This window comes from Perissodus microlepis, chromosome 2 (assembly GCF_051167445.1).
Source record: "Perissodus microlepis isolate ML-2025 ecotype Zambia chromosome 2, ASM5116744v1, whole genome shotgun sequence".
Lineage (NCBI taxonomy): Eukaryota > Metazoa > Chordata > Actinopteri > Cichliformes > Cichlidae > Perissodus > Perissodus microlepis.
Genome location: NC_140462.1, coordinates 22,345,228 through 22,360,818, shown reverse-complemented (window position 1 = coordinate 22,360,818; position 15,591 = coordinate 22,345,228).

Sequence of the window (15,591 nt, the reverse complement as noted above, 5' to 3'; positions counted from 1 at the left end):
ACTCTGTGAAAACTTACCTGTGTGTTTGCAGACCTGAGTCCTGTGCTTACCTGCCCGTCTCCTCCTTCCTCTCAGGACAACTGTTGGTGATTGTTCATTGCGACCTGCCTTACCCCGTCTCACCCCGCCTGCCTTCACTTGCTCACCTGCTTGGAAACCTGGAACTCTTTCCTGGAGAAAATGAGGAGAAACTCATCTGCTGCGAGGAGACTCGACCTGAGTATGAAAGCTTTAAATCCCTTGACTGTGTCCTGCGTTTGAATCTTTTTGTGTTTAAATAGAAACCTCGGCTATATTTGACATGAACATGTACCAGAGTTACCAGAAATTAGGAGGAGAATAAGATCACAGCATATACAGACAACTGAAGAAAACAGAAAAGGGCAACACCATCAAATCAAAAACGCCCGTCATCTGAGTGCACGTCTGCCTGAGTCACCCATAAGCAGAGCATCTCATAATGTGAGACCAAACTCGATTAAACGAGGAGTCCAGCTTCAGAGTTTTCTGTCTGGCTCTCTCTCCACCTCCATCAGACCGTAAATGCCACGGCAGCTCCTCTGCTGCTTGGTGACTCACCGGTCTGTCAAAAAACATTGAAGCTGGTGTTTAACAGCACTCTGCCCCGGTTTTTATTGGACTGAAACAATGTGGGGAGCAGGCATGCCCCGTGGAGGAATAGGATTTCACCAGGTCACGTCTGAGCGTTCCAGCTCAACTGTAAGCCACAAAAACACAGTTTCCCATCAGTGTTTAGAGGTTACACACCATCAGCCAAAACGTTTTGGGCTGTTGCTGAGTGTGTGGAGCTTTTCTGCACATCAGTATTGCACAAGCAACACACCTGCACACAACAAAAGTCAGAAATTCCCCATCAGTCAGACACAACCAGCACCTCACTGACTGTTTAAAGAAATGTGGCTGCCAGAGAGGGCGTAGACCAGGGGTCCCAATCCCAGTCCACGAGGGCCGGTGTCCCTGCAGGTTTTAGATGTGTCCTTGATCCATCACAGCTGATTTAAATGGATAAATTACCTTCTTAACATGTCTTGAAGTTCTCCAGAGGCCTAGTAAAGAACTAATCCTGTGATTCAGGTGTGTTGACCCAGGGTGAGATCTAAAACCTGCAGGACACCGGGATTGGGGACCCCTAGAGTAGACTGTACCCGCTGTCAGCACAGACACTGACAGACGTTTGGAAAGGAACGATCTTGGTTTTCACCCTGAATTCAGGACTTTGGTAATTTATTTTTTTTTTTCTGAATGATCTCAGGTGTAAAAATCTACATGAAGGTTTTCTGTGTATGAATGTCACATGACCTCAGAGGTTAAATCTCTGAGGAATGCAAGCATCAGTCTGGAGGTATCACTTCTCCAGACAGCAGCGGGGATGCTGATTATTACTTCACCTTCATTTCTCATCATACTCCCATCGCTGTGGAAGACGCGGTGACCTGGAAATCCTCTGGCATGCTGCCAGAAACAGACCGGAGTCTGCTCAGTCTCGTTCTGTACTCGTCTCTCCTCTGTGTCAGTCTTTTCTGTTTGCACACACGCTTGCTGCCAGTCAAGCACGATCTGATTTCCTCGTGTTGGTGTTGTTCCCAGATCATCATACTAAATGTTGTTCCAGGATCAACATTGCAAGTGACCAATCAGAATGTTGTGACGTCATACTTTTGCGACTTCGGGAAAAACCGGCGTAAAACAAAAAACTGTACTTAAGCTGCGAGAAACCGCCTCTGTCCACCGATCAACGGACCCTGACCCTGACCCTAACCCTAACCGTAACCCTTTAATAAACAGTAAGCAGAATTGATATTGTCCTTGCAACATTGGAATTTCATAAATGCACGAATGGCTTGGCGCGCAAAGAATAACGTCACAACAATGTGATTGGTCACTTGCAATGTTGAACCTGGAAAAACATTTTCATGATGGTCTGGGAACAACACCAACACGAGGATATCAGATCATCCGCCAGTCAAACAGTTGAGTCGAAGCGTTCCTCTTTTTTCCTCTGACTTTAATCCGAGTGCTAATTTCTGCACTGCAGCATCCTCTGGGACTGGACGCTCCCCTTTCCCATCTTGTGCAGATCGGGGGATTTCATTGGCGACCTTCTGGTCACAAGCTGGCATCTGAGCCCCGAGGCCACGGCTGCTCGCTGTGTTTCTCTGTGAAATGACCCTCTCATGTTGTTTGGCTTCCTCGTCTGATTTGGACCATTTTACATCTGTCTAAACTGCATCAGATCGGCCTGTTCTGAAGTAGATTACACGGAGCCAGATGGCTTTGTGGTTCAGTGGTGTGTCCTTGTGAAGTGAACGAGTGAGGAGCAGCGGCGGGGAGGAAGAGGAGGGCGCTGAATCAAAACAGGAAAACAGCTCAAATATTTATGGAAAACACATTTTTACATGCCGCTGATTTCCATGTTTCACTCTCCGTGTTAAACTTTAGCAGCCTGCTCCCTTCATTCAAGATCTCACACATCCGTTTCCACAGATCGGTGATGAAATAGAGGGCAGTGTAAAAACTGGTAATATATTCCTGTCACCCCGAGATCAAACACAATTACTCTGATTCATTTTAAAAATCCTGCAGTTCCAAGTTAACGAGCAAACGGGTGCGTTGCTGAGTGATTTGGGTGGACTGACCCTTTAGATTACCCGGGGGCAGAAAGAAAAACATGAAAAATATGATTTCCCACAACAGAATATTAAAACAATCATTTGAACAATAATCTAGTTTATTTCTGGTCTGTGGATTCAGCCTCTCCTACAAACCAGGATCAAAGTGAAGATCTTGTGTCCAACATTATAACATGAAAAGTAACGAATGGACTTTAAAACTTCTATGTTAGTGCACAGACACACAGCAAGCAGGTGAAACAGATCAAACGAATCACCCTCTGAGCTTCCTGTTTCCAGCTCTGAGCAGCTTCACCTTCTGCAGACGAGGACGAGCCTGAAGCAGAGGCGGAGTGGACGCGACTGTGTTAAAGTGTCTGAGGAGCAAAGTGATCCCAAGTTTCCTGCACACATGAATTCAGTTTTGCTCTTCAGTTATCTCTGGACTCCTGATGTCTCAGACCACAGCTGTACACATCTGTAGCTCACGTGTAAACCGTGTAAGTAATGGGAGCAGAGCTGTCGCAGCAGTCCTCTGAGGGCCAAAGGCAAGTCTCTGCAGCCCGTGTCAGTACGCTGACTTACGAAAAGCATCGTTCGGAGCCAGAGGCTGAGAGGATGGTGTGGACGTGACAGGACCACAGAGCGGCAGGGCGGGGTCACTCTGGAATTTATACGTCCACGCTTTATCTACGTGATGAAACTGTTCACCTTCAGACATCGTCAGGCTGGGTCTGGAGGATCCAGTCTGTCATTTAAAATCACAGACAGGTCTTTTTTTAGAGTAAACCTCAGTGTTTGGTAAGCGTTACCTGTGGTCACCGTGCAGGTCAGCTGATCCAGGAGATGCTTGCAGGGATTGCACCGCTAAAAATGGTTCACAGCTCAGCAAGTAAACTCAAACCTCAGTGTGTTTATGTGACGGAGGCCATGGGCCCACTGTTTATACAACTATTTGCTTTTTTCTGTTTTTTTGGTTTGAACTGTGCTTCGTCTCTTGACTGTATCTGCTATCCTACAGTACATGCTACCGGGGTGTTTCTGCTTACATCTCAGGTTACTCCAAACTATTTAAGATCCAGATAAGAGATAAGAGTCTACATACAGCTCAGGGTCCTGCGGTCCAGGTGGAGCTGCTACAGGTCTGTCCAGGCTGTAAACCACCCGCAAAGGTCAGCCGAACGGCTCAGAGCTCCATCGTTTCTTTCTTACTTTCACGAAGAAATACAATAGACATGTGGATTAAACCTGGTTTAGCTGGTTAACAAAGATTTCACATGCACGTTTCAGTTAACAGTGTGGTGAAGGTAAAGTTTTTAGTTTGACCAAAAATGCATAAAGTTATCAGAACTTTTTTCTTGATTGGAAAACATGCAGGTATGATGTGATGCTAAATTTTCAAAATAAAAGCATGCACATAAAACACACACAATAAAAAGCTATTAAAATAGTGCCTGCAGTGAAGACAAAGAGACATAGAGTGTCATTTGTGTTTTGTTTTGTGTGTGTGTTGTGTTTGTTTGTTTTTGTCTCTCTATGTGGACAGACTGTTGTTACTATTGACATTGAAATCTATTGAAAAAAAAAAAGACACAGACACTATAGAAAAGTTAAATTAGCTTCCACCTGTAATATATTTTCCATAAAGAAATACTGACTGCTGTTTTTAGCTCAAACTCTAGAGGTGCAGCTGCTGTAGATTTGACTACATTCCAGCTGTTTTTCTCAGTTAGGTCAGTATCTGCAGGTCAGCTGCAAACTGACTTTTCCTTATGAGTGAACATTTTCACACAAAAATGTGTTTCATAGGTTATTATGTTATTATCTAATAGTTCACATCAAATGTGGTCCACGAATGTAAAGTGAGAGCAAGCAGTCGTCGCGTCCTTCATGCTACAACAAACCTGAAGAGTGTGGCAGACTCTTCTAGATTTCTAGACGATCACCAATGCTCCACTTGGAGAGCTGATGTTAGGGCACGCTGAAGCTGTTCTGGACACTTGTGCAGGCTTTGCCTTTGACGGTCACCTGCCTGCCCGTCTCCATCTCTCAATGCATCAAATCTAAAGTTGAAATACATCAAAACCATCTGAACTCAGCAATGGAGCGAGAAATAAAATATGGTTTACATATCTAGGCCTCCTGAGAGGACAGTAATTTGGAAAAAAAGCTGACACTGAGCTCTGAACATGTCTCCAGTCAAATCTCATAATTATATAATTACAAATCAAATTTAGCTTTAAATGCCAGCAGCTTCCTCCAAACGCACCACGGACTCATTCACTAAACTTTATAATCGACTCATATTCATTATGCACTAAAAAACCCACACTGGCTCTTTAATGTCATCCCCATTTCCCTTTAAAATCATCTGAGACCGAGAATTGGAAATCATTAGTGCATGGCCTGATTGCAGCGTAATCTCTAATCATGACCGAGGTGACGGTCTAATTTTACCCACCGACACGCAGTCCCCAGATTTGGAGCTAAAAACCACATCGAAGTCAGATTTGGGATGAAAGTGTGAGGAATGAGACATACAGAGATGACTCCTTCAAAGGCCGCGTGCAAAAATAAAACTCATCGTTGCACATTTCTATTTACTTCTATTGTTTTTATCTCTTCAGCACCTTCCATGTCTGCAGCGCTCCACTGTTCATCTGTGCAGCTTAGATAACGCTTTTGCTTGGACCGAATGAAACGATCGAAATCCCTGCGACCAGGTATCCCTGGGAATTAAACACACACACAGACATACGCACAAACACACACACTCTGAACCTAAGGCCAGCATTGTCCAGTGATACCGGCCCTCTGCTGCACTGAGATAGCGTTCACTGTTTAACTGTCAGCGTCTGATGGATGACTGCACACGTATAAACTGGAGCGTTACACCAGAAAAGGTCAAATGCCAAACACTGTAAACAGTGGTTACATAAAGTTTAGTCTCAGTTATTCCAAACGAGAGCTCTCATGAAGCTGGCTGTCACCAAACTCTCCAAATTTAGTGTGTGTGGTGATGGTTTTGGAGGTTAAAAGAAAGCATCGCTGTTAACAAACAGCTCGATGACATTAATTGGGACAGTTAATACTTTTATTCTTACTTCTTCATGTACCTGGTTACGTTAAAGTCACTGTTTCAGTGCTGAGTGTTTCATTTTAAATTAACATACAGGGAGACAGATGATTTGACAAGCCTAGGCTGTGCAATTGAGAGACACACCAAGGTAACAGGAAACAGCTGAAGCTAATCAAGCTTACAAAAACAGGGGAAGTAAACCTAAGACTACCAAAATAAAACAGGAAGTCACTAGCTAAACATAGAGATGGAGTCTTGACAACAGGATTAAAGGTGACTTAAGGGAGGCACGACTAAATAAAAGAATCCAACAAAAGCATCTCCAACATGAAGATAAATGTGTGCAGTATATTGTCCTCATGCTTTGGTTCACATGTTATTGACCGGATTTCACAAAGATGCCTTTGAAGAGGACTCGTGCACTCATCGGGCAGCCATCAGCACCCCCTGGGAAAAAGTTTTGAACTTCATTAATCAAGAGACTTGGCATTGGTAAAGCTTCATATCATAGTGGGTCGCTGAGAGACCTGCAAAATAAAAAATGCACGAACCATATGAAGGCTGCCAAAGTCCCGAGTGTGAGAGAGGCCTGGATGATCCTTCCTGTGCAAGCACACCAGTAGCACATTTTCAAAACTCCAGGTGACCTCGTTCTCTAGTTAACAAGATTTTCAGACTCGTCTGAGATTTTTAGGAGACGCACCTACGGTATTAATTTGAAAAATCCTGCTTTGCTTTGTTCTCGAGTTATGCTCTTCACAAAGTGGGGTGTCCACGCCCAGTAGGGTAATAGTCTTTCAGGCTGCTGGGAGTGAGCTGATTGAAAGCTGGGACTGAGCCCACTTTGTGTGGCTGCAGCTTGGTATATTTCTACCAGCTTCCATGCAGACACACTTCATATATGCGTCATATTTTAAACGTGCTGAGTAAAATTTACAGACACACTGTGTGGAAACCTTGGTTTTCTCAGGTTTTTCTTATTAATGCCAGATTTTTTTCAGAGTTTATCTGAAGTATGTCACATTTCTCTGTTTGTTGTGCACTAAATGCCCAGATCGGTCTGCATATAATCAAGTGTTCACATGCAGTGATGAGAGGATGCCTCTAACGACACATTACCATCAAAGAACAGGACAGGTGAACCAGTTTCTCAGCATGACTGAATGACATCACAATAAAGAGTTTTATCTGAGTCCTCAGAGCAGAGCTGATTGATCTGCTCTGAGTCCTCAGAGCAGAGCTGATTGATCTGCAGCTTCTGACAGACAGACAGCAGCTGCTCTCTCTGATACTGCCTCTGGTGTCTCGCCCTTTTCTTTTTTAACCTGCGGCTCTGTGTGTCAATAAAGAATGACTCACCTGGGCTCCCAGAAGACACGATAAACCCTCTAATCTCTCAGCGTCCTCTCTCACTTGTTTTTATGAAGATTCAGTGCAATTAAAATCAGCCTATGCAGATCCAATTTAAAGTCCGGTGTCTGTAGTCATGGTGACGGGATCAAATCCATCCATCCATCAGTCAATGCATCCATCCATCCATTCATCCATCTATTCATCCGTCTGTCTGTCCATCCGTCCATCCATCCATCCATCCATCCATCAGTCAATGCATCCATCCATCCATTCATCCATCTATTCATCCGTCTGTCTGTCCATCCGTCCATCCATCCATCCATCCATTCGTCCATCATCCATCCATCCATCCGTCCGTCCGTCCGTCCGTCCATCCATCCATCCATCCGTCCATCCATCCGTCCATCCATCCAGTGGATAAAATCATGCATTGCTGGATTACAGTTTTTCTCGATTGGTTTGGCTCATTTCTTGAAACCGAGATGACATTCTCAAAACCATAAGGTCATTTGGCCAAACAGTCTTACAGTCCTGCCCAACATTATAGCTCACTAGCAAAATCAAATATCTTTCCCCAAACTCTTCGTCCATGCTTCAAAAGCAGATTCCTTTCCCATATAAAAGGTCAGTACAGTCAAAATAGCACAGATCCTTCTCAATTGCCTTGGCACATGTGCATTCATTTAGTGCTTTTGTCAAAATAACCTGGATGGTTTAGCACAACACCATGGATCCCCTGCAAAAGCTCATATCTCTCCCAAAAGAGTTTATCCATGTGTCAAAACTAAATATCCTTCTCATATAAATAGTCAATGCCCCCAAAATGCATTATACCTTCGGCATTGTTTAAGCACTGCAAGTCAAAATGCTTAGACGTTTTGTCACTGAGGCACAGGTCTAGCAACAGAATACCACTATGAATAAAACTAAAAGATTTTACAGTAAAATCAGCCTCCAATAAACCACTCATACTCAAGGAAACTGTAAACATTTTTATTCGTACAAAGAAATGTTAACATTAGAGAACATACTGTGAAAAGAAAACATATACAGGATTCTGTAAATGTGAACAGTTATAAACACAAACAAAAAACAAAAAAACCCAAAAAAACCTCTAGCCTACCATACTGTAAATAAAGTTTCAGAACTATAGTACAGTAATATTTTCAGTGGTCGCCATTGTCACCCTCTCTTTCCTGGCCACCATCCTCATCCCCCTGGCCATCGACGCGCTGCTCTCTGTCAGGCCATAAATTCTCATCCACATCGCAACGGATATTTTCTCTTGCGATGCAGCGAGGGAAGAAACGGCGTGAATGTCTCAACCATCCCCTACATTGATCCCCTGTGATGTCCTCACATGCAGCATCCATTGCATGCAGCAGGGCCCTCTGGTCTTGAGCCTGATGCTCATACACCCTCCACCTCCAAGCTGAAAAAAACTCCTCAATTGGATTTAGGAAAGGAGAGTAAGGTGGAAGAAACTCCATTAGCATCCGGGGATGGGTGGTGAACCAGGTTCTGATGCGTGGGCCGCGGTGGAAGTTCACATTATCCCACACAATGACATAATGTGGTAGCTGAGGTCCTTCTTCACCTCTCTCATTTTCTGGGATCAGATCAGTATAAAGGTGGTCCAAAAAATTGAGGAGCTTTTGTGTATTGTAGGGCCCTAAACTGGGAATGTGTGTGGCCACACCTCTTTCTGATATAGCGGCACACATTGTTATATTTGCTCCTCGCTGGCCTGGGACATCCACAGTGGCTCGGTGGCCAATGATGTTACGGCCACGCCTTCGACCTTTGGCCAGGTTGAAGCCAGCTTCATCAACGAACACTAGGATGTGAGGGGTTTCGTTGCCTTCTAATGCCATTATTCTCTACAATAGAATAGAAATATATCTAATCAGTCAAGTAGAGACAGATACTGCAGGGAGGATCTAAAGTACTGTAAAAACAGGGAGTGGAAAACTGAAGACAATTTCTAGGCAAAATGCTCTAGTCACACAAAGCTGGATTCTGAAGGTAAAAAGGATAACGCAAAACAAAAAAAACAGTGGTAACCATGTCTTACTGTAATAGTGTTACAATGATAGACAACCAGTAGTTGACTTACATGACATACTGGTACCGCAGCTCTTTCACTCTGTCAGAGTTTCTCTCAAATGGTACCCTGTAAATCTGTTTCATGGTCATCTGATGTTTCTTCAATACCCGGTCTATTGTGGAGATGCTGATAGAGTTTATATTTTGGAACATTACATTGTCTAGCAGGATTGCATTACGAATCTGTCTCAGTGTGATGGCATTATTTGCAATGACCATGTTGCATATTTCTCGTTCTTGCTGTTCATTTAGAAGTTTTCTTCTGCCACCCACTTAAGGCTGTCGTCCAATCCTAGACATACAAGTCAAAGGTCAACACTGTAAATTTTTTACAAAATGAGTTACCAATGTAATTGTACTGCTGTTTTATGGTACTAAAAGTGTGATGCACTGCACAGTGACTGGAATACTATTCACAGTATTTTCTCCATTTTTTTTTCTTTGTCATTTTTATAGTATCATATAACATCACATGAAGATATTACAGTACTCTAGGCCTACACACACACCAACACTGAATAGTTCAATAGCATAGTTCTGTACCTGTTTTCCCTGCGAAAGGTTTGGATGATGGAGGAGACTGTAGACCGAGGCACATTAGGCTGCACTCGGCGACCTGCCTCTGCCATTCTGAGGCGATGGTTTATAACGTGGTCAATAAGGGTGGCCCGGATTTCATCTGGGACATCATGGTGCCTCCGTGCTCCTCGGCCTCTTCCCCCTATTCCTCCACGCATTCTCACTCCTCCTCTTCCTCTTCTTCTTCCTCCTCTTCCTCGAGCAGGAAGTTGCTGTTGTACTTGGCGAGGTGCTTCCATGTTCACACTGCAAATGAAACTGGCCCCGGGCCAAGCTCTGTCTATATACTTTTGGCAGCAGTCATAATCATAGACAACACCTGTCAGGTATCTAAACAACCTGTTTGATTGGTCATCTGAGATGTGGGAAACTGCTCCTTCGTTAGTTCTAATTTCACCTGATTGATTGTCAAGTACTGTCATAACTTTATCAAATGTTCCAAGATATTCTTTCATGGTATTATATCTTTGACTAATTTTGACAGTTGAACAGACAATTGTGCATATGATGACTTACACAATGAAACCATGCTGATATGTTTTGGAGTGAGTAACCATTTCACTGAAAAATCAACTAATCAGTTTAGATCGCCAAGATCTATTTATTTGGAAAATGTGCTAAATGTGGGCTCATTGTGCTAACTGTAGCTACTTGTACATAATCATTTGAAAAGAAGCACAGAGTCACTTGAGACATGTACTAAAGCATTTGCAATTTGATAAAACCAATGAAAAATGACATTCTGTTGTGAACAATTGCAAGGTGGTTTGGAGATTTGTCCATGTTATTTTGGGAATGTCATCTCGGTTTCAAGAAATGAGCCAAACCAATCGAGAAAAACTGTAAAAGACTTGAAAAGCGCTGTGTGATGGTGAGACGATTTCTGGACACATGCTGATGCTGTTTGCATTTGCATTCGCGGTACAGCCACAACGTGTCTTTAAAAAACAGAAATATCCGTCAGATTAATGTAACAAACAAAACAACATCTGCAAGTGCTTTGGTCAATAAAGGTACGTCCTCTCTACGAACACAGAGCAGCTTATTTCATGTGAGCACATGATTATGGACGGACTGTCACAATAATCAGATCATTATCATAAAGCTGTGATCACTCAGCTCAGTGAGTGAACAAACTTCAGACGAACAGAGTCCCCACTGAGTCAAAATATATCCTTTTTATGTGTTTTAATTATGTTCTAAATGTTAAAAGAAGATTATGAATCAATTCTTGTACACCGGGTTTAAGGAGGACATCTTTGATTTTCCATTCAGGACTGAAAGAAACAGCCTGATGGTTCTTTAATGTCAGTGTGTTGGCTGGGATCAAAGCAGTGAAGAGAGTTAACATGTTTAACGAAGCAGATGGAAAGCAGCTCTTCTGATTAACTGTGTTGCTTTGTGTGTGAGACCGTTGATTGTGTGTCACGCTGGAACGTCATTGGCATCGTGTTCTTGTTCTTCTCTTTCGTGAGGTCTTGCCACAGCCTCGGTCGGATGCGAGAACACAGAGATCCGAGAAAAGCTTTACTGAAATAACTTTATCTAAAATGCCTGTAAATGTTTCTGCGGCAGCTCAAACGGAGACGGCAGCAGGAGGAAGGTTCAAGAGTGTGGCCCTCGGGCCACGAGTTTGAGACCCCTGATTTATGGATTCTCAGCACAAACTGGGCAAAATCCACAAAGCCAGCTAACCCAGGTGTGGAAATCATTAGTCAGACCTGAGCAGGCTCAGTGTTGGTGAGGCGCTGCAGATCACAGCCTCAGTCAGTCCATAGAGTTTTGTGCTGAAGTGTTTCACAGGATCAGGATATTTTTTAATGTCTTCTTTTTATTTTTATTTCAATAAGCAGCTCCACCTGTAAGAAAACCGCACCTAATTTGAGTTTGGCTGTGTTCAGCTGTAGGTTTAAGAAAACCACCGGGATATGGAGCTCTGACCACCTCCCCTGAAACATCACCTTCAGTGTCTCCAACTTTCATGTTGGAGACATCCAAGAACATCCGTAGACATCCAGGCCCGAACACAGCACCAAGGGGGAGTTTTTTAGGGGACAAATCAGCACAAACCACCCTAAGTGTGTGCACTTGTTCACTGCACATGCTATTTCTGGCCACCAGCAAAATCTTCGCTGACTTCTGGGCCTGCTGGTCTGATTCTTGCAGCTTCATTATCTCCTCCAAAGTGAATTTTGTGTTGAAAGGCAGTTGTTTAGCATGTGGTCAGAACAGGACTTCCTGAAACACATGAAAGCAGCTCAGTCCTTCAACAGGAGACAAATGTAATCAGTTATGTTTTCCTTTTTCGTTGGCAGAATTAAAAATCCCCTCTCCCCGTCCTTGCTGCCCAATACTGACGAGCGTTATCTCGCCCAGAAACAGCAAGGACATTATTAACCTCTGCAGCAAACTGAAAGCAAAGAGAAGGAGCAGATAAAGAGGAAACATGGCAATGAGGAGATAACGTTGTGCTACTTGGAAAGCCGTATGAATCGATGTGATAGATTACACTGAGCTTTAAAGTGATTACCCAACCACTCCACCGGGCATGATAAATACCCATAAACCCCCTCTGCCAATCTTCTGTAGAGGACTGGGAAGCATTTAAAGATGAACAGTCTGTTTCTGAGGATTTGGACAAATGAGAAAGCAGCTGCAGGGCAGTGGGAAGTTTGAAAAGCTGAAATTACACTGAGCGGGAGAGACGAGAGGAGAAAAGAGCAATGAAAGAGGACGAGATAAGAAAAAGACCCAAACGCTGTCACATGAATGAAAGATGTCACGGCAGCAAACAGCTCAGCGCTCCTTTCTTATTCCTGGTGTGTTGAAGTAGAAATGTCAGCTGTTCGTTTCTCTCTAATTTGGCTGTCTCTCCTTTTGTTTCTGTCACCGATTTTTCTAGCAGAGATCAAACTCCATCGTCTGACCTGCAGGGACGGGCGGGTCAGCTGATGCACGACAGGTACACCGATCAACATCACATTTCTGTCTCATACTTTATGCCATTTTTTCAGAAATGAGGTTGAAAGTAGAGTGTTGTATTTAAGGACCTGCTGATGTGCTCAGACCATCAAACATGTGTTCTGCAGAGACTGTTTGTGGGTTGCATTGTGGGTTGTTTATTTGTAGAGAATCTTGTCGATTTGGCCGGTGCTGAAAGCATTTGGTTTGCCCTCCAGGATTTTCTGAAAGCTCCTGAATGAGTCTTTCAACATCTTTGCTGCTGAAACGAAGCAGCCAGAAAACCCGTCAAACAGCTGAGAATTACAGCGGCACAGACAATGAGCTGAAAAAATACTAGAAGTCAGAGAAAATGATTTATGCTTAATGTGTTTATGCTTTACTCAGAGAGGAAAGGACTGAATGATGGGCTCTGTCTTCGTGGATTTATGGGAGCTCGAGTGGAGAAACGCTTCCTCTGCTTTTCCGAAAACAGATGTTGGCACAGGCGTCTTATCATGGAGGCCAGCTCGGCTCTGATTTACTGATGATAAATATCTGATTCTTTAATGATTCGAAAACATTTCAGTGGATAACATAAAGCCATGGCACATTTTACAAACATGACTTTCATTTGAACTTCCACAGTCTGCACATCCAAGGCTATGATAGATTTAACCGATATAACAGGTGAAACGCATTCATTTATTTTCTACTACCAAACGAAACCATAAATAAGCTGCGTGAAAGTCTCCTTGGGTCCTAAACACAGTTTTGAAGGAGACTGAAGCAGGGAGTCATTAGACCTGGTACCAAACATGGTGGACACCTGAGAAAACACCATGTGGCGACAGTTGTTACTATTACAGATTACTCCTTACTTTTCTTAAAAGTAATATGCAGTATGTTACTTTATTACTCACCTCGATAAGTAATTAGTTACCCTCTTTGCCACATTATTTTGTCATTACTCCATAAAATGAAACTGTCTCATAATTATCAGTTAACAGTATAAACCTGAGGCTACAGTTTGTTTTTGTTTTTACCTATGAACTCAAAGCAAAGATGATGAAACCATCTTAAACAGACTTTTGAGCGGTCGTCACGGTGATTCTACTGTAGAAACCTGCACAGGTAGAAATGAGCCTGACTACTCACCTCTGCCTCTGTTACCTCTAAAAAACTGTTGTGCTATGAAACCCCAGGCTGAGTGATTTCCTATCATTGTCTAGGTGTTTAGAAGGTGAGGGGTGGAGCTGACTGACAAACTGGATACTGCTCTCTGATTCGTTGATTGTTAGCCAGTGAACATAAAGTGGACAATGCTCCTCTGTCTCTCCTTTAATGACAGTTTTTACAAAAAGGAGCCTTCTCCTTGCAACCTGAAGTCTTTTTACAACCAGCAGAGTCGCCCCCTGCTGGACATGAGGGGAGCATGCAGGTTTAGGCACTTCTGCCTCAGCTTTGCTTTTCACTCCATTGGTCTTTGATACCGTCTGTCTCACACACCTCCACCTCCATCCTGCACACGTGTCGTTGAAGCATGAAGGGCTCTAAAGCCCCTCAACATGCTGCACCACTGACAGATGCTCACTTTTAATAATTCAGCAGCATCGCTGTAATAAACTAAATGAAATGGCTTCTGTGGAAATGTTTACCTGACTTGGAAGGTGTTTCATCATTTCATTCTTGTGTTTGTTGTCATAAATTTTAATGAAGAGCAAGAAAGAAGAAAATATCAATGCAGTTGGAGAATTTTGTCTGAATGAAATTGAAACTGGACAGGGACACGATCGAGTGCCAGCAGATGCTGAAGTTCCTGTTTCTGTGAGAAAAAAGGCGCCGGCGTCCTGAAGCAGCCATATTTCTACATAATCACTTAATTAAGAGTCTTGAGCGGCTGCAGGTGGGTGTAGGTGACAGAAGGTCTCTTCTGTTAATTTCATTAAGTCCTTTTTTAGGATGAACAATAAAGCAGATATTATGAAAACATTTGAACTTCTTTAGTTCTGACACAGATGCACCAAATATCTGTTTAACATGGGAACCAATGAAAGCAAGTCAAACACATGTTTATGCCTGTTTGTTTATTCTGGCGCCTCAATGCTGGAAAAAACTGGTTTAGCTCCGAGTGCACTCACCTCTATGAACACAAACTGTACAAGCGAAGGTTCCCCAGAGAAACAGAGACCCAAACACGAAGAAGAAAGTTCCTCCTCTAACATAATATCTGTCAGAGCATTTGTCCCAGAAGACCCAGACATCTATTCCCGCTAGGTGTGTCTATCACATATTCAAATTTCAGAAGGCTCCCCGTGTGCTGCTGACACCCTCTTCCCCTCTGCCTCTCGTTCGACTAGGCCAAACCTCAGCAGGGAGACGGTGTAGTAATGAGGTGCCACAGAGTTCACAGAGTTTTTGAGACAAATAAGCAGCATGAAACCTCGACTCTTTCAGCCTTTTTAAGAAGTCGCTGACAGAGGGAAGAAAGTGAGGCTCCAGCAGCCCAACCGCACTCCTATTTTACACCAACCTGTGAACGTATTTAGATGTTTCACATGTTTGTGACATCAGATCAGTAATCAATAATCCAAAACGACACAGTGAAAAGTGACAAGCATCCCTGTCCATGTCCGTACCCAGTCCGGGGCTTAAACCATTGACGTATCAGGATGCCCCTCGCTCCTGTCTCTATCACCGCAGGCGTTTATGCTCTCACAGTTGTGCGGGCCACTTCACGCTCGTGATCGTGATGTCATCAGAGATGTTCTCTGGCTGTGTCTCTGATGAGACGACATGACCAAAGTGGTCAGAACTGAGTGCAAAAGAAGAGGAAAATGAAGCCTGGTTGACCCAGATGATCCTTTAATCAGCAGGTGGTTCTGAATGAACCAGTAATGATGG